The 19,685-nt window shown below is 31.8% G+C and overlaps 1 long non-coding RNA gene and 1 pseudogene across 1 annotated transcript; one reads left to right on the forward strand and one right to left on the reverse strand.

Annotated features, from left to right (window-relative positions):
* The first annotated feature begins 648 nt into the window (after positions 1 to 648).
* On the forward strand, positions 649 to 3,780 carry LOC132253219 (uncharacterized). The gene is made up of 2 exons (XR_009465036.1): positions 649 to 1,000; positions 3,511 to 3,780. It is a non-coding gene; the product is annotated as an uncharacterized LOC132253219 (long non-coding RNA).
* Positions 3,781 to 8,233: 4,453 nt separating this feature from the next.
* LOC132254765 (OVARIAN TUMOR DOMAIN-containing deubiquitinating enzyme 10-like) lies at positions 8,234 to 13,231 on the reverse strand (annotated as a pseudogene).
* Positions 13,232 to 19,685: the final 6,454 nt, after the last annotated feature.

Consider the following 19,685-nt stretch of genomic DNA (forward strand, 5'->3'; position numbering starts at 1 on the left):
ATCTACAAAATAATCCATCACAATGAATATGCAAACATTTTCACCATGATTTCCAACCATGTTTCCCTATGATCACTACTATTTACGAGGAAAGATTTAAAACTTGTTTGTCAAAATTGATTTATTAATTATAGTTTTAATTAATAATTAATCAATTATTAATTTATTTTTTTTGTTATAAAAATTATACTTCAAGGATTTTATTACATGTTCATGGTTTTACACTATTCTAAATAAATCAAAATTTAGGTAAAATAAATTCATTTTTCTTAAGATTTAAATTAAATACAAATGCAGCTTAAAATTCCACCCATTACCTCCCTTAAAATACTATAACTATTCAAGTTATACACTACAATCAAACATATTACAAAAAAAAAAAAAAATCATTAGTCAGATTAATTCAAGAGGTAGTGTAAAGCATAGTATGTTAATTTTGACCAAGTGTTGCATCCAATTCTTATACAAAAGTCTATATATTACAAGAAATTAAAGTGAGAAAAGGATTAAAAGTTTAAAAACATGGGAATGATAAACCCCAAGTAAATATCTATTTGAAACCTTGTCAAAATTTGCCTCAAGTTGACTTTTGAATTAACTTTACTATTATAATCACTACTACAAAAATAATATATGATGTTACTATTTATGGTGTCGCATTTAAAATAATGACACCATTGAACTTAAAATTTATAAAGGTGACACATCATATAAAAAATCTTCAATTAGGATAGTTAGATGATGCTAATTTCAGATTTACGGTGTCATTTTTTGGAAGTGACACCATATGAAATAAAAAGTTTTAAATTTTATAACTCAATGGGCCCTTTTTAAAAATAGTGAGTAGGAACAATTTATGAAAAGTCCATTGTTTCCATATATACATTAACTAATATAAAAGATCTTGTTGCTTAACCCTAACCATCGTTTTCTTCTCTTTCTTCTCACACCCATGGTCGGCACACCCATAATTGATATTCTTTGCTTCGTAAAATCTCGTGTAAGTCAAAATCTCTTATCTATCATCTTCATTTTTTTTATTAATGCAAAAAACTTTGTTAGTATAATTGTTTTATATCTCTTGATTTAGTATATCTATGATGTGGGTTTTGTAAATGGTGTTTTTTATCGAGTTCTAAGGAAGTAAAAACTAGGTTTAACATTCTAACATATTTTTTGTTTCATTGCTAATAAGCCCCAAAACAAATGAAAACAAGAAAAATGAATTATTTTTAAAAATTTTGTCTAATTGAGAATGAGAGATACACTAGTTTGTAGTAATTTTTCGCATGAAATAGTATTTTATTGAAGACTTGACTATATTTGATACTTTTTTCCACCGTGCTAGGAGCTTTTTGGTGAAGTCTAACAATAGAGATTGATATCTACTACAAGATGATACTCAATTAATCCAAAAGCACTTAAGTTATTTAGGGTTTTCTTCGGTTAACCTAAGAAAACATTCCCACTTTCTTTGTATTGAGTCACCTAAATAGAATAGAATATTGGGTATCAGAGTCGTAAAGGGTATTATAAATATGACTTTTTTTTTTTAGAGTCACCTACATGGAATGAATTATTGGTAGGTGAACAAAATATTGGGGTGATTGTAATAGTTGAATTAGTAAATGGAAGATAAGTGTATGTTGCTTTGTTTATTCTATAAAAACAATAATTTTAGTAGTTGAAATTTACATGCTTTGTTGTTTTGTAAAAACAATAATTTTAGTATTTGAAATTTTAAAATGTGAATGAAATGCCTGAAAATATGTTTTGAAAAATAGGATAGTAATAAATGGAAAATAACTCATTTCCTAAAAATATTTTGATAAATTAAAATAATATGTGGTTAAAATATATTTTTGTGAAAGTATTTAAAAATGAATCAAAATATAAATAATTGTTATTTTGTTTGAAAATAATTTAGGAATATAAAATAATATTGGGGATAATTTTTGAGTTTAAATTGGGTTATAAATGGTTAATTTTTTTAGGACTATCTTTTTTGAAAATAATCCAATGATAATTTTTTTAAATAAGAATGTTGAAAATAATTTTAAAAATAAAATTTTGTTGGCAATGATTTTTCTAAAAGTATTTTAGGCATAAATGGAAATTTCTTGTATGAAAATAAGAGAATTTATATATATATATATATATATATATATATATAATAGACATAAAAATAGACTTCTTTGATATTTAATAAACAAGTGAATTTTTCTCTAAAAAAAGAATAAAATAAGAATTTCTCTATATAATAAAATAATTTATATATGAGATAGTTTTCAATAAGAAAGTTTTGAAAATAAATTTGGGATAAAATATTTTTTAGTAAGTTTTGTTTAGATAATTCAAGAATAAAGTGGTTTATTAACTTTTCTTAAAAAATAACATTCTTCTTCCTTTTTTGAATTGATCAATTTTTTTAGAAATAAAATTGTTAGATTCTATTTTTTGTAAATGTTTAAGAAATTCTAAAAAATTCTTTAAAAATGAAATGACCTTTCTACCACATTCCTTATAATAAATAATTGTTTTTTTTATACATATTGTAAAGTAAAAAAAAAAAGTCTTTGTTTAGTTAACCTAAGAAGACATTCCTACTTTTCTTTGTGTTGAGAGTCACCTAAATGGAATAAAATATTCAATATCATAGGAGAGTAAAAAGTATTGTAGAAATGATTTTGTTGAGAGAGTTATCTAAATGGAATGAGATATTGGTAGGTGAATAAAATATTATGGTGATTGTAATAGTTGACTTAGTGAGTGGAGGAGAAGTGTATGCTTCTTTGTTTATTCTATAAAAACAATAATTTTAGTAGTTGAAAACGTGTATGAAATGACTGAAAATATTTTTTGAAAAATAAGAAAATAATAAATGGATAATAGCTCATTTCCTAAAAATCTTTTGATAAATTAAAATAACTTGTAGTTAAAATATATTCTTATGAAAGTATTTAAAAATGAACCAATATATTAATAATTGTTATTTTGTTTAAAAATAATTTAATAGTAAAAAAATAATACTGAGTTCAAATATGACTACTTTGTTATGAGATTCATTAAAGAAATAATTGTTGATTTTACAGTTATTGCATCAAAGGTTTTACTCGTTTAATGAATTGTACATAATTTCATACTTTCAATTATTGTGATATTAATGTTATTCTCATTTGATTTCAGTTTGATGACAAATAAAACATATTCTCAAGTAGAATTTGATGAAATTAGAGAAAAATAGATTACTTTTGTGTTATAACTAATCATGAATCATATTGATGTATCGTGATCATTCATGGTAAGTCCCTTAGTTGTTATATGATTGAATTTTCCATTGATATTGTATAACATTACTTATTCTTTACGAACTATTTTTATACCAAAATGAGAAAAAGGAAAAAGAAAAAGAAAACATTAGTACTTAGATTTGTTTATTGTTTATTGTTTATAACATCACATTTTTATTTTCAATAAGAACTCTAAAACTCATTAATCTATGAAATGCAGGTATACACTCTTGGGAGGACAATATGAAGAATAAAAAGAAAGGAGAAAGAGACAACAAGATTTAGGTTTTTAGATATGACTCTTATGTCATACATTATAGGACATAAATGTTACTTTATTTGGAATTGAGAATTTTGGGTTTTTGGATGCAACTCTTGTGTCATTTTATGGTTAGCCGGTTTTATGCATATGAAATGCAAGTATACATGAATGTTGGGAAGCTTAACATTTCTAAATCATGTTTTAATGTGTATTCACTTTTCTTTTTTAGTTTTGGTGGGTTTGATGTGTTTGATGTACTATCATTTTGTGAACATTTGATATACAAATATTATTGGATGATGTAATATGTTACAAATTAATTCATAAGCATTATGAAAATATAAGTTAAATGTAATATGATTATTATATTTATGGACAATTTACACAGGTTAGTCTTATTTATTAATAAGCATTACAAAAATCTACAAACTAATCAACAAAAAACAACCATATCTTCCATAATCATTTACAATGATGTGACACCATAAATTAAAGGTGATACATTTAACGTGACACCATAACTCAAAGATGATGCATTTAATATGACACCTTATATATTTCATACAACTCTATATCAAATTAAGCATCACTAAAAATATATGGTGTCTCTTCTAAATGTGTCACCATTTATTTGCTTTGGTGTTGCTTCCAAATACATCACCAATTGATACCCTCTATGGTGTCAGTGGATAAGGTGACGCTATGTTGTAGTGACACCCTATGTTTATAGTGACTTATTATAAATGTCACCATATATCTTTTTCCTTGTAGTGAATGGAAGTATAAATTTTAAAAGGATTCTCTGTGATTATAGGATTTAATTCTAATACTCTTATACGTAGCCAAGGGTCATTGGACTCATGGCAGCACACAAACATATCCCCTTGTATCTATGGAAATTGACATGCAAAATACAAATATTTCCTCTTACATCCCTATTGTGTTATAGCATGAGTATGAATGTGTATTGTCATCTTAAGCAAACTAATGTTGTTGCCAATTTTTCTTGGACGCTTTTTTTAAAAATAAAAATAAAATAATGTAAGGCTATATAGCAGATTCAATTGATATTTTTTTCATCTTGTCCTACATATGAAAATTACAAGTAGTTCAAGAATCCTTGTTGAATGAAATTGACTGAAAACAAATCTTATTTATGTAAATTCTCAAATACTTACAACAAGAAGCCCAAACCCCCACCCCATCTTCATGAACTTCATAACAAAATACTATAATCCTCCCTATGAAATAGAACTAATTAATTTAATATCAATAAATCCAAATTGCTTTCAACATCAGGCACAAGGAGGGATTTGAAAGTTTGTGGTTTTATACAATAGAACCATCTAGAGGGAGGTTGAATAGATAATCTTTTATTATTAGCTCAAAAACTTCAATTTTTATTTTATTGTATTGAGTTATATAATTGTTAATGTTTAAACATCTTATATCGTAAAACTACTTGGAGGTGATTTAGTGTCTTTATGTATTGGCAATTCTAGGTTGAAATTTTCATTGTATTCGCCTAACTCAGTTACTTCAAATCCTTCTTCAAACTCTTGTCATTCCTAAATTGCTCATAATTGAAGATTGTTAAAGGAGATAGTTGGTGTTCTTGAGGCAATTGATGATATTAAACATTGATCAACCGAGTTTTAAACTTTTATTCTTTTGCTGAAAATTGGAGTTGAAGTTTAAGGATATCAAATTTTGTATTTAAATTATTTGGATCAATTACTAATTGATCATGCTAAAAGGTAACAATTTATGTTGTAACATGAATTTTACAATCTCATCTTATCTATTAGAATTTGATCAAATCTATAAAATCTTTATTTTTTCCAAACAAATCTGAGTTATTAGATGGAGATTAAAACCTTAGTATTTAAGCCCCTTTTTTTTAGAAAAGGCTTTAACAATTGTAAGAGCTAGGTGGCTTTCTTGAGCTTCAAATTCTTTATCTATTTTGGGATGTTTGGTTTGATTTTTTTTTTTATTTTTTTTTTATGGGTTTTAAGTTAAAAATCTTTCAAAATGAGTTGATTCAATATAGGTTTCATTCACACTCTTGCATTTGTCATCTTTAGGATAAAATCTAAATTTCTTCTTATGTAGGTTCAAGAAAAGGTCGAAAGTTTGGTGTGAACTTTAAGTATGCTTTAAAAGAAGAAAGTGGGTAACTTAAGTTTGAAGGTACTAGGCAAACAATTCCAAAGAGGATTGAAGGTTTGAGTTAAGTAAATCCTTGTATTCAGTTTTTTTTTTCATAGTGTTTGTTTTTTTTTATCATCTATAGGCCTGTGATAGTTTACCTATTCAAAGGTTTTGTATATTAAATCTTGTTGTTATTATCTCTTTATTTCTATCTTATATTTTCATTAGTCTATGTTGTGTCTATGAAAGTTCCATTGATTTGTTATATATGTTGGTTGATTGAGAAAATGAACTAAAAAATGATCATTTAACCTTTGGCATAGTATGAAATAATTTATGATTTAGTATTAATGAGAATTAAAACTTTGTAAATTATCAAAACTATGTAGATTTGAGCTCAGATGTTGAAGCATCTCTTAAAGGCAGTTGAGGTGCTCTCAACACTTGACTATCACTTGAGCATCTTTTTAAGACTCTAGGGTATGCTTGAAGCTCAACTTCAAAATTTTATTTTTTGATTAAAATAAACACCTACTTTTTCAATTTTCATATTGTCTACTTCATGTATTCTTAAATCATCATTATCCTTTTTGTAACTCCCAATATTTATTAGCATCTTTCTGAGTTGATTCTACAACAATCTTGCATCTTCAAAAGAAGTGGAAGTCAATGGAACCAAATTGTCAACCTAATCTAAATAGATTAATGTACCATCACTTTAATTAGGATATAATTAATCAATTAAAAAAATAGCATTTAATCATATAAAGAAATATATGATTTATGTGAAAAAACCACCAATAAAGCATCCTAGAGACCTTACATATATAAAAGTCATAGGGTTCATAGATTGTCAAGTTAAATTCACTAAATATGAAGAATAAGTACATAGATTTAGCTAGTAATTATTACTCTCCCTCAAACTTATATTGGTAGTCACCAATTCTCAATTCCATAACATAGTTACTTCCATGCTGCTTAGTGGATTGCTCATGACCTTAAGGGAATGTGATAGACAATGTGAACTAAAAACAAGGCAAGCTCATTAAGATGTTCCTTTTTAATGCATAAGGTGTGCAATAAAATGAGATCGAGAATCCTATGCTTTGAGAGAAGGATACTACAGTAAAAAATGGTACCCAAATACTATTGAATGACAACATAGCTCTTGTTGCTCCTTTATTTTTATTTATTTTATTTTTTTATTTTTGTAATTATCTCTTTTTTTGTTTTGATATCAACATTAGAAATATAGAAGTCCAGAAATTTTTTTTAGTGCTTGCATATTGAAGGTTCATGCTATAAGAGTTGGAAAAACTTGAATAGAAACTCCCTTGAATGATGTATCAAAGCTCAATGTATCAATGTTAACATAAACATTTGAGTAGAGTAGGATAACATTTCTATGTCATATGAAGAAATATACTAAAAGGGAACCATGAATACGATTGGAGAAATATATATTATAATTTAGAGGATTATTATGGTCTATTGGTCATATTCAAATGGAAGTAATATGGTAATCAATATTTCCATGTCATTTGAAGAAACATAATAAGAGGGAACCATGCATGGATATGATTTGAGAAATATATATTATAATTTAGAGGATTACTACCTTATATTGGTTATATTCAAATGAAAGTAATATGGTAATCAATATGTAATCGGTAAGAAAATAGGTTATGAACAAGTCATATTATAACTACCTCAAAAATCAATAATACAAGGATGAAAGAGGTATACTGAGGAAGGGTCACACCTAAAGGATCACTTTATTAGCACAAGTAGGAAAATGTTAACATAGGGTTATGCATTTAAGTGTAACATGATTGAATTTTATTACAATGTCTAAAATTTAAATAATTGCATACCTCTTTTCTGATTTTGCTCATGCCATTAAGATTTTTTATCCACAAGAAACAACCTATATTACAAAAAATGGAAAAATTATTTTAGAATAGTAAGAAATTTAGGGTTCTTATAAATAAAAAAGAATATAATTTTTTAATACTTAAAAAAAAAATTCCAAAGGTAAGAATCTAAAAGCCTATTTGATTGTGTGATTTAAAAACAATTTTCTGTTTTTAAAAATAGAAAATTGTTTTTAAAAATTTCTAATTAACATTGTTGGGTTGTCATTCTCTAAAAACAATTTTTAAAAACAAAGTGAAATAGATAATAATTTTTAGAGAATAAATATGAATTGTTTTCACTAGTTTTTACAAATAAAAGAAAAATGTGGATTCATTTGGGTTATGTTTTTTTAAACTTGTTTTTTATTCTTCAACTTAAAAATAATTTTTAAAAACAAATTTAAGAAAATATGGCCAAAAAAACCCTAAATGTTTACAGTAATTTTCTAATTTTTCATCTCATAAGCAATCAAACTCTAACATCTCACTATTAACGTATTAGAAATGCATTATCAACTTTTTAAGTGATACAACATTTTGCATATTAAAGGGAATGTATAATTATAAAATTATTTTCATAGGACAAATACCTTTTTAAACATATGAGCAACCTAATTCTGAAAAAGAGAAAAAAAGAATGATAAAGAGCACAATATTTTTTTTTTGTATAGTGCTTAAAAATTAGTTAAAACAACAAATAAAAAATATTAATTTACTGAAAGATCTAAGTTTTTGAAACATATTAAGAATCCATTGTGTAAGTTGAACAATTAAACAAGAATTCAAAATTATCCTATTGTATTTTAAACTGGAAGTAGCTAGATACTCACGAGGTTTATCAAAATCTTGTCTCTATTCTCCATAGATCATAAATAAGTTAAAGAAAAAATAAAACCAAGAAGAAAAAAATACTATAAGATATATTTATTCCAAGCTCGTCGAAATACTGAGAGCACCCATTTACAAAATTGTATTCCCGTCATGTAACAATTGAATCCAACTCATGTGACTCATTGTTTTTTTTTTCTCAAAAACAAGTTTTTTTAATTGCAAAAGAAAAAAGACTTATCTGTTGATGGTCTTGAAGTAATTCAAAGGATAGCCCTCAGAGGTAGGTACCAAAAACCACAATATCAAAAGATGGTAAAACTAATAATATATGAAGAGTCGGTACATTAAGTGAGATTTTTTTATAAGAGTACTGTAGTTTTAGAAAATAATTCTCAAACTACCGTAGTAGGAAAAATAATTCCAAATCCACCGTAATTTTTGTCAGGTATGAAAGATGAATTTTTTTTTTAAATCGTCTCTTCAAAATACTATTTATAACATTTTAAAAAAAAATTTTAAATCATCTTTCTAAAATATGAGAAATTGTCTCTTGAAAATACAACTTTGGAAAAAAAAAAGAAGATGATTTTCAGAAGAAAGAAAAACTAAGAAGTAATAAATCATCTCTTGAAAAGACGATTTTTCACCAACAATTTTCACAAAAAAAAATTCATAAAAAAAAGAAAAAGAGAAAACTTCAAAAATCCATTTTTCCATTCCCTACTATACTTATACAATAATACAATTATTATAAATATATATTATAAAATTAATTAATTTTATTTACTAAATTTAATATTTTTTCTATTATTTTTTTCTAAAAAAAAAATTATTATTAATTTATTAAAAAAATAAAAAATTGAGAAATTGTCTCTTGAAGAGACGATTTTCACCAAAAAATAAAAAAAAAGAATAAAAATAAAAATTCAAAAATCAATTTTTCCATTCTCTGTCATACTTATACAATAATAAAATTATTATAAATATATATTATAAAATTAATTAATTTATTTACTAAATTTAATATAAGATAAATAATATTTATCTATTATTCTTTTTTCTTTCATTTTGGAAAAAAAATATTATCAATTTATGTGAAAAATGAGTTTAAAAAATAAATTTATTATTAATTTATTAAATAATTATTTACAAAATAATTAATTTTGTTTTTTTATTTTAAAATTAATTTTATTATATAAATTTTAAATTTTAAAATATTAATCTTTAAGTTAAAATTTTACTATAAAAAATGAATAATTTCACATATTTTTAGGCGAATTTTACTTATCATAAGGCCTCCACTACACACATCATTTCCCCTAATCCAATAATGCACTACACCCATAGACCATAGGAGAATCTTACCTAGTACACTCTATCACTTCATACACTATTACACTACAATTCCATTACAACACTCAACCAATTTGACAAGAGTTTGAAGTATTGTCATTTCTTTTTAAATGTTTAAATACTCCACCAATTTGATCGTTTCAAGTATTGTCATTTCTTTTAAAACATTCAAACGTGTGTATATATATATATATACACACACCCCATATCCTACACACTATACCCATTCTACCTCTTCCCAACTTCACTTACAATATAAATCAATTTCAAACTTCTTCATCCTCATTTTCTCTTTCTTCCCCATTTGAAACCAAGTTTTTCACTTTCCATCGCTTTTATCCAAATCTCCCATTTCTCTTTGTGGAACTTCTGGGTATATCTCCTATTTTTTCTTCAAACACTCACACTGTTTATCTTGAAAGGTAATATTTTTGCTTTATTTTTATTTCAAATTATTTTGTAATATATGGTTTTTATTATTATATAAGTTTTAAAATTTATTTGGATTATGCAATATTTGTTTGAATAATATTTATTGGAAATTATTATTTTAAATAGATTAAATCATTAAAAAATAAATAAAAGTTATATTATTTTATTTTTAGATAATATTTTTGCCCTTGTTTCATATTTATTTTGTAATGCATGATGGATATTTATTGTTATACATATATTAATTTATTGGATTTATGTTAATTTTTTTAGAATATTATTTGTTGTAAATTATCATTATATAATTCAAAAAATAAAAGTGGTATTAGTTTATTTAATTAATATGGAATAATAGGATTATTGATTATGTTTATCAATCAAATAATATGTTTTATAAAATAATAAAATTAAAAATTAAAAAGAAAATAAAATATTAGTAAAATGAGAATGGAAAATAATAATAATAAAATAATTATATATCTATGTATTTGCATAAAATATTATTTTAAAAATATTAAAGTCTAAAAAATAGAAATACAACATTATCTGACATTATGAATTTATTCTATATATTTTTTTAAAATTAATGTTAGCCTTAAATCATTGAAAAAATTGTTGTAAAAATAAAAATATAAATAAAAGTAGAAGTAAAACTAAAATGTTATTTGATATATTTAAATGAATATTTAAATGTATAGAATATAAAATAAAAAAGTAATGGTGTATAATATAAAATAGTAACCGTGCGTATTAAATGTATATAATATGTAAATTTATATTTAAAATGTTAAATAATAGCCATATTGTGGATCCCGCATTTCGGCTCATGCGATTTCCACTCGATGACAAGTTCGATTTTTATTCGAAAATGATTTTATTTATTAAAAAAAAATATGACTTGAAGTCGCTACTTATTTTTGTTTTATTTTTAAAAGGGTAAACAAAATAAGAAAGAAAACCCTAAGCGTGACTCCTTATTTTGGAAAATGTGGTCTGTGAAAAACCGGATCAGGCTCGGGGGTCAGGTTACTTATTGGGAAGGTACGGTAAAGACCGTAGCACCCCTCTAAGTCCCTAAAGTCGGGTCTCTACTAATAAAATGAAGCTGACGTGGCAATCAATAGGAAAATCAATGGATACTCAAATTAATCATGCACATATGGGAATCAAAAGCATGCATAGAGAATGAACAGAACGGGAGTGGATGCGTACTTGGAACATGAACGAGCGATACGTTATCATAAAAATAGAGTCGGTGTACAATAAAGAATACAAAACATGTCACATGCATTACCAAACAATGATTAAGCTGTTCGAGGGAGGATTGAAATTTATTCGAGGATTGGAGTCTTAGAGATTATTTAAAAATCGAATTTTTAGGAATTAAATATAAGAATGAGAATTTTAGAAATTAAATTAGAAATAAATTGGGACTTCGAGATTTATTCGAGAATTGGAGATTTGCAAAATAAATTTAAGGACTGGAATTTCTAAAATTAAATTTGAAAGAAATTGGAACTTTGGAAATTATTTGGGAGTTTGGGATTTTTAAGAATTATTTGAGAATGAATGAAAATTCGATTTGAAAGAAATTAGAGTTTCAAAATTTACTTGAAAGTGAAATTTTAGAAATTAAATTCGGAATTATGGAATTTTTGGAAAATTAAGTCTTAAAAATTTGAATCTTGGAAAGTTAAATTTAAAATTAGAATTTGAAAATTATTCCGAGAATTGAATTTTGAAGAATTAAATCTAAAAATTGGAGCTTTGGAAAATTAAATTAAGAATTTGAGTTTTGAAAATCAACTTTAGAAATTGAGGATTCGAAAAAACATTCAAAAGTGGAGACCTTGAAAATTAGATTTAAGAAAAGAATTTTGAGAAATTAAACTTTGGGAATAAAGATTTTGAAAGTTAAATTCGAAAATTAAAAAAAAAAAATGGAAAGTTAAACCTTGATATCAAAGAGGAAGAATTTGAATAAATGAATAAATAAACAAATATATATATATATATATATATATATATATAAAAGAATAAAATGGAGGTGGTCGTTGGGGGTGCGGGCCAAGGGTGGCCCCGTGAAGTGACATGATCACCTCATGATTACCATCTCCCTAAACTTTAAGCTCCGCCATACCAAATAACCGCAATCAGTCCAACGGTCTCTGATGATCGAGAGTTGTTTCATCAAGAGAGGGTATTTCTCCATTGATTTTAGGAACATGAGGAATAGAGACCATCTGATTTAATATTTTGCCTACTTCACCATCGAGTGCATTCTCATCTGTCAGATCTAGAGAATATGACCAACCCTCCCCATTGTGTGACTTTTCGTCAGGACTAGAACATGAACTAGAAAGTCCCATACCATCTATATCTTTCTGGCCGCTCTCATGCCTAAATCCATAATTTTCCATAGATTGATCGGGCCATTCTTTTGGAAGAATAGATACTTGCAAATCCTCTACCACTTCATGTGAAAATCTAGCTGTTTCGTCAATAGCAAGTTGTGATAGTTCTTCTTAAAGAGCATGTTCGATAATCTCACCATTCTCCGCATTGCCACATTCATTATCATAACGATCTTCCTTTAAATGTTATCCATCATAATAACTTACATCATTTTGCACAATGGTGCCACCATACCCGCACTTAGAAAACGGATCATCATCAGAAGCCGGAGACCCCACCGAACAACAATAGGATCTTGCCCACATGCGATCATTTGCAATGATATCAATGTCGGCTGCATTGATCTTGACAGCAGCTAATTCTTTCTCCTTCATTCTCATGGCATTCTCGTTAGCATCGGTCGACATAATGACAATAAGCAGTTTTTGAGGTTCTTCTTGAATTTTATCAAGGAGATATCGTCCATCCATGCAGCTGCCCCATTATTTTACTTTGACCGGGACCTGAAAAACTTGCCTCACTATTCATTCCCGCATGCACCCTTGAGAATAGCTTTGGAATATATGCTCTTTCCAGGAATTTGATAAAAGAAACTGATCAATGTGCACCTCTGGGACCAATATTAACAGCCAAGCATGACAATACTAAGATCCAACTCTAGGTATTGATTCAAAAGTAGTGGCTTAGGAGGCATCGATATTATTTTGAGTGTATGGAACGTTCTCAAAAGTGAACTATGCCCACAGATCGGAGTAACAAAACCTGTATTAGGCAATGCTGTCAGCTTGCAGGGAGTCTTTCATGACTGCTTAAACTCGAATTCGGGCATCTTAAAGTACCACAACATGGCCATAGTTGAAACTCCCAAACCCGAAGAGAGTTAGTTGAGGTTCCAGATAAAGAAAATTGGTGCGCTTGAGCTCATCAGGTGCAGAAGGTATGACCTTAACCGATTCGGTGGGTTTGGGGTTGTAAGGTTTAGTGGTTGGAATGTTTTGGTAAGAAGAATAGGATGAGAGACTAGTTGAGCTAAGGGATCAAAGTTGAGTTGTATCTGATGGGTGATCCAGATGACGGTTTTCTTCTTGTTAAGTGCAACAGATGAAAAGTTGGATGGGGTATGAGGAGTATTTGGCTTTTGGTTTATGCTCGGTATAGAACAAATGTCATGGGAATGCGTTGAAAGGATGCTAGGGAATCGTACGTACGTGTACACAGCATCTGCGTGGGAGGCTAGAGAAATAATGGGTGGGAAAAGAAAACGGGTCAAACGTAAGGGGTGATTTGAAGATAGTGAGAGAATGAAATAAGTGTGTATGCTTGTGGTGGTTATCGAAAATGTGAGGGGTGGGGAGTGTGATAGCTTCAATGGGTATGAGAATAGGGATAAGCCGACAGGGAGCACGATAGAGGGTGGATTTTGCAAAAGGTCTTGTGGGCCATGCAAAGGTGGAAGAGATGGGGTACATGGTAGGTATTGAAAAATGGTGTGTGGTGTAGAGAGATGAAACGGGAGGTGAGCAGTGAGTGGGATGTAGGGGTAAAAGGGTGGCCATGCACACATGTGGAGTAAACCCATCAATATTGCACTTCCCAATTCATCCCGTGGCCGATGAATACAACATCCCGGTGCTACTTCTCATACCCATTTTGCATTTTCTGAATGTCAACACCTGAATATAGCTTTGAATGCTGAAAAGGTGGCGACAAACACCCGATCATGATAGGATGATGGCTCTGAATGTCAAGCTGGGAAGGAATGGTGGCTTTGAAGGCCCAAACCGAGAAGATATGGTGGCTTTGAATGTCAAACTGCGGAGAATGATGGCTCTGAACGCCCGAATGTGAGAACGACGGCTCCTTGAACGCCTGAAACTGTGAAGAGGTAGTGGCTCTGAACGTTGAACTAAAAAGAGATGATGGCTCTGAATGTCGAAACTGAAGATGCAATGATGATGGCTCTGAACGCCGAAACTGAAAATGTGACTCTTAACATCAAATTGAAAATGCGATGATGGCTCTGAACGCCGAAACTGAGAAGCGACGATGATGGCTCTGAACGCCAAAACCAAAAATGCGATGATGATGGCTTAGAGTGCCGAAACTAAAAATGCGACTCTGAACGTCAAGTTGAAAATGTGATGATGATGACTCTGAACACCAAAACTAAGAGGCGATAATGATGGATCTGAATGCCGAAACCAAAAATGCGATGATGATGGCTCTGAACGCCGAAACTGAAAATGCGACTCTGAACGTCAAGCTGAAAATGTGATGATGATGGCTCTGAACGCCGAAACTGAGAAGCGATAATGATGGCTCCGAACGCTGAAAGAAAAAATGAGATGATGATGGCTCTGAACGCTGAAACTGAGAAGCGGTGATGATGGCTCTGAATGCCAAAACGGAAAATGATATAATGACCCTGAATGCCGAACTATGAACATGGCTTTGAATGCCAAACTGCGAATAAATGGTGGCTTTGAACGCCAAACTAAAAATAATAGCCATGAATGCTAAGCAAAAACAACGGCTGTGAACGCCAATGATAACTATGAATGTCAAGCTGAGAAAGACAACTTTAAACGTCGTAATTGAGAGGACATGGTGGCTTTGAACACCAGGCTGAAAATGGATGACTTTGAACATCATAACCGATAATGGATGGTGGCTCTAAATGCCAAACTGTAAGGAAATGATTAGGGGGGGGGGGGGGGGGGGGGGAATATGCCCCAGTGTAACGTGCCATCGCAACCCTCAATCTGTTGGAAGGGTCTGAAAGAGACTCCATGAGTCCCGAAAGATGCTCTGCTAGTGAGTCAGAATGATTAGGTTGACGGTCAACATAGTCTCATGACCCGCTCGATGAAATCACGAGGTTTGTCGGAGTGTCGCAATAAGCCGAACTCCTCTAACTCATAATGCTCTGCCGAAAGAATCTATCGTCACCCCGAACGGATAATCCGATAGTCTTAGGGAGTAGTCTGGTAAGAGACATACCACGATCTTGACATAACAATCTACTGAATAGTCTTGGCTAGTGAGGCTATCAAAACCCGAATATCGTGCTCCACTGAAAGCTCATCTCGACGAAAAGCACAGGAATAGTGACCAGTGAAGCAAATGCAATATCTCTTGACTGAGTAATGAAAACTATAATAGATCTGTGAGAGAATGATCATCTCCATAGCTAAAGGAGGGAAATATGCCCCAGTATGGCATCAGATATATCCAATCTGTCCTAATAACTCAAGAATAACTCTATGGGGACATACAAAGGATCTAACATGTACTCCACTGAAATAGTGACGCAGGCATCCACGCGCCTGAGATAACTCCTTCTAAGAATCACGACTATATCAGAAAACGTGAATCTGGCTGAAAGACTCAAGAGAGGCTCCATGGAGTATCAGGACACAATGAAATCGAATCATCAACCCGATGTGTATCTCAAAATCGAGGGTGATCATGCGAATCAGTGGGGGATGTACAAATCTCGACTGAAATGGGGAATACACCCCAGTGTGGCATCATAAATGTGACAAGTCGGAAAGTCAGATGAGCTCAAATCATCCATCATCGAATTCGTGATCCAAGTCATCCATGTCTATAACTGAATCAGACCCACAGATCAAAGGGGCGTCTCCCAGAAGGAAAGCATGATGACATCTAAGTGTCGAGAAGTGCAGGCCTAACTGGGCAATTCCCAAGAGGCTCCATTGAGGAATCATCATAAAGATACCGAATAGATCATCGTCTCGATGTACGTCTTGCAAATGGGGATAAGCGCGTAACTCCACCAAGATCTATAAATCTCATCCTGAATGGTAATATGCCCCAGTATGGCATCAAACATATGATAGGTCGGAGACCGGGCAACATGAAATCATCTATCATCGAACATGCGACATCTGTGAAGATCCATAAATCTCATCTAAAATGGAAAATATGCCCTCGTATGGCATCAGGTGCATAATAGGTCAAAAGAACAAGTGACATGAAACCATCTCTCATCAAACATGTGACCTCTGTGAAGATCCGTAAATCTCATCTGAAACGGAAATATGCCCCAGTATGGCATCGGATGTGTGACAGGTCAGAAGAACAAGTGACATGAAACCATCTCTCATCAAACATGTAATCCTGGTCATCCGAATCCATAACTGAATCATGCCCACAGATCTAAGATGTACCTCCCGGATGGAGAAGCATGATGGCATCTAAGTGCCGAGAAGTGCGGGCCTAGCTAGATGGCTCTCGGCAGGCTCCACTGAGGAATCATGATAAGGTAACGATCATGTCCACGTCTTAGTGAGCATCTAGTAAGTGATGATGATCGTGCAAGTCCATGAGGATCCATAAACCTCTAAATGAAATGGGATATGCCCTAGTGTGGCATCAGAGGTACGATAGGTCAAAAATCGGGTGACACCAAATCATCCATCGTCAAACACATAATCCCGGTAATTCGAACACAACTGAATCGGACCTACACATCAAAGAGGCGACTCCTAGAAGAAGGAAGCACGACGATATCTAAATATCAACCAGATCTCAAACACTCGTCCAAGTAGAGGCTGTCAAAGATGACATCTGATCCCATGACCTCAGGGTGGTCTTAAGACATGGGACGTAACGTAGGCCAAGGTGATAAGGTGATAGAAATGAAGGAAAACTAGACTCAAATACCCAATGATCAAAAACCCACGCCCTCATATATGAAATGCAACATGTATAATGAATCTCGTGAGCCATGGACCTAAGGATGCCTAACATGAATATGATGTCGATAAGGAGACAAATAAAGCAAAATGAACTGATAGTGATATGTGTAATGATGATGTGAAGAGAGTATCAAACCCGAGATGGGTTGCTGTAAGAAAAGAATAAGACGTGAAGTGAAAATGATGAATCCAAAGCGAAAACGAGGATGATGATGAAACAAATAACACAAAGAGGAGTAGTGATCAACTCAAATCAGACATGGAGTGAAGTCACATCAACAATGAACGTAATGATGGAAGGGACAATGACCCAGAGCTCCTAAGAGAAGGTCACTCATCTCGCTCTCAAAATATACAATAAAAATGAATACAAAGCATAGAGGGTCTCAGAAAGCTCACATACGAACTCCCATCAACAAACATACTCAATCAAGTCACCCTCGAACATCAACATACACACTCAATGATAGAAAATAATACACATGCGTTTTGTTTTTTTTTTTTTTACATATATACAAATGTACACACCTTGAACATGAACAAAATAAGCCTAAATATGATATCAATAATGGATAGACGCTATCTCGAAAGCTAAGGTAACAAAAACCCTCTTTGACAAGATAACCTTTTCAAACTAAGAATCTCTGAACCAGTGTCCGTTGGATAGATAGTGGTAATGATATGACTACCCTCCATGTAATGAACTGAGGAAGATCACCACTCGGGGTGGAAAGAATATGAAGCAAAACAAGTAGTAGATAGAATAAAGAAGAATAGATGAAGAACACAACCAATGAGATACAATGGAATGCAGTGATGCAATGATGAGAAGAGATAATGAGAAGAATGTGCCCCTCGGTCCAAGGCTCATGAAACTTCCAAACAATGAATGCATACACCAAAAGGGCCCCTATCCCGGTGTGAAAATGTGAGCAAGGCGATAAGAAAGAAATGCTATAATGCTCATGCGAGGCTCAATGGGCTAGCAACAGACTATATATCAAAAGGGAATAACAAGGTATATGGCTAACTGAAATGACGGCCACCATCCTACGACCATGGTGTCAAACATAGTACCTCTTTAGCTGATCCATATTGGTCGGCTTTGAGAATCGGTTTCCATCTAAATCCATCAACCATGCAACATCCTCTGGGGTCAACTCCCTGATGAAGTAAGGTTCGCTCCAGTTGGGTCTGAACTTCTTTCTAGGATCTCTGATCAATCCCCTGATGATCTTCAGAACCAAGTCACCTATCCGTAGTGGTCAGAGCTTGACCTGCTTTTTGAAAGTGCGGGCCATCTTCCTCTGATATGCACGAATGTGGTCGGCTGCTCTCAATCTCCTCTCATCTTGGAGATTGAGCTGATCAAATCGAGACTGAGCCCAATCTGCCTCGAGCATCTGTTGCTCTAATGCTACCCTCAATGAACCCAACTCTATCTCGACTGGTAGCACTACCTCCATATTGTATACCAAAGAGTAGGGTGTGGCTCCTGTAGAGGTGTGAAAAGAAGTCCGGTAAGCCCACAATGCGAAAGGAAGCTTCTCAAACCAATCCCGAGAAGTCTTGATCATCCTCCGCAAGATCCTCTTAATATTCTTATTCACGGTCTCTACTGCCCCGTTCGTCTGCGGCCTGTACGCAGACGACCTATGGTGTCGGATGCCATATTACCGCACTAAAGTGTCAACCTCTGCCCTGAAATGTACCCTTCTATCCGAAATCAGCTCATGAGGGACTCCACAGCAACAGATAATGTGTGACCTGATGAAACTAGCCACTCCAGATGATGTCAATCTCGCATACGAAGCGGCCTCCACCCACTTGGTGAAGTAATCGATGGCGACCAGGATGAACTCATGACCACTGGAAGATTTCGGCGAAATCTTTCCGATGATGTCAATACCCCATACAGAAAATGGTCATGGTGAAGTCAGTGCATGCAACTCCGAGGACGGCACGTGAATGAGATCTCCATGTATCTGACACTCGGGACATCTCTGAACAAACTGGAAACAATCTATCTCCATGGTCAACCAGAAATAGCCAATCCTCATGATCTTACGGGCCAACATATGTCCTCCCATATGTGGTCTGCAGACTCTTGCATGAACCTCTCTTATCACTCTATTGGCAGAGGCTCGGTCCAAGTACAATAATAGCATCTCGTCAGCCGATCGTCTATACAATGTCTTGCCACAAATCACCAATCCGGTGGCTAACTGTCTCAATGATCTCCTATCCTTGGCCATGGCAGTCTCAAGATACACGCCAAGTCTCAGAAAGTGATATATGTCATGGTACC

The sequence above is a fragment of the Vitis vinifera genome, chromosome 2 (genome assembly GCF_030704535.1).
Source record: "Vitis vinifera cultivar Pinot Noir 40024 chromosome 2, ASM3070453v1".
NCBI lineage: Eukaryota > Viridiplantae > Streptophyta > Magnoliopsida > Vitales > Vitaceae > Vitis > Vitis vinifera.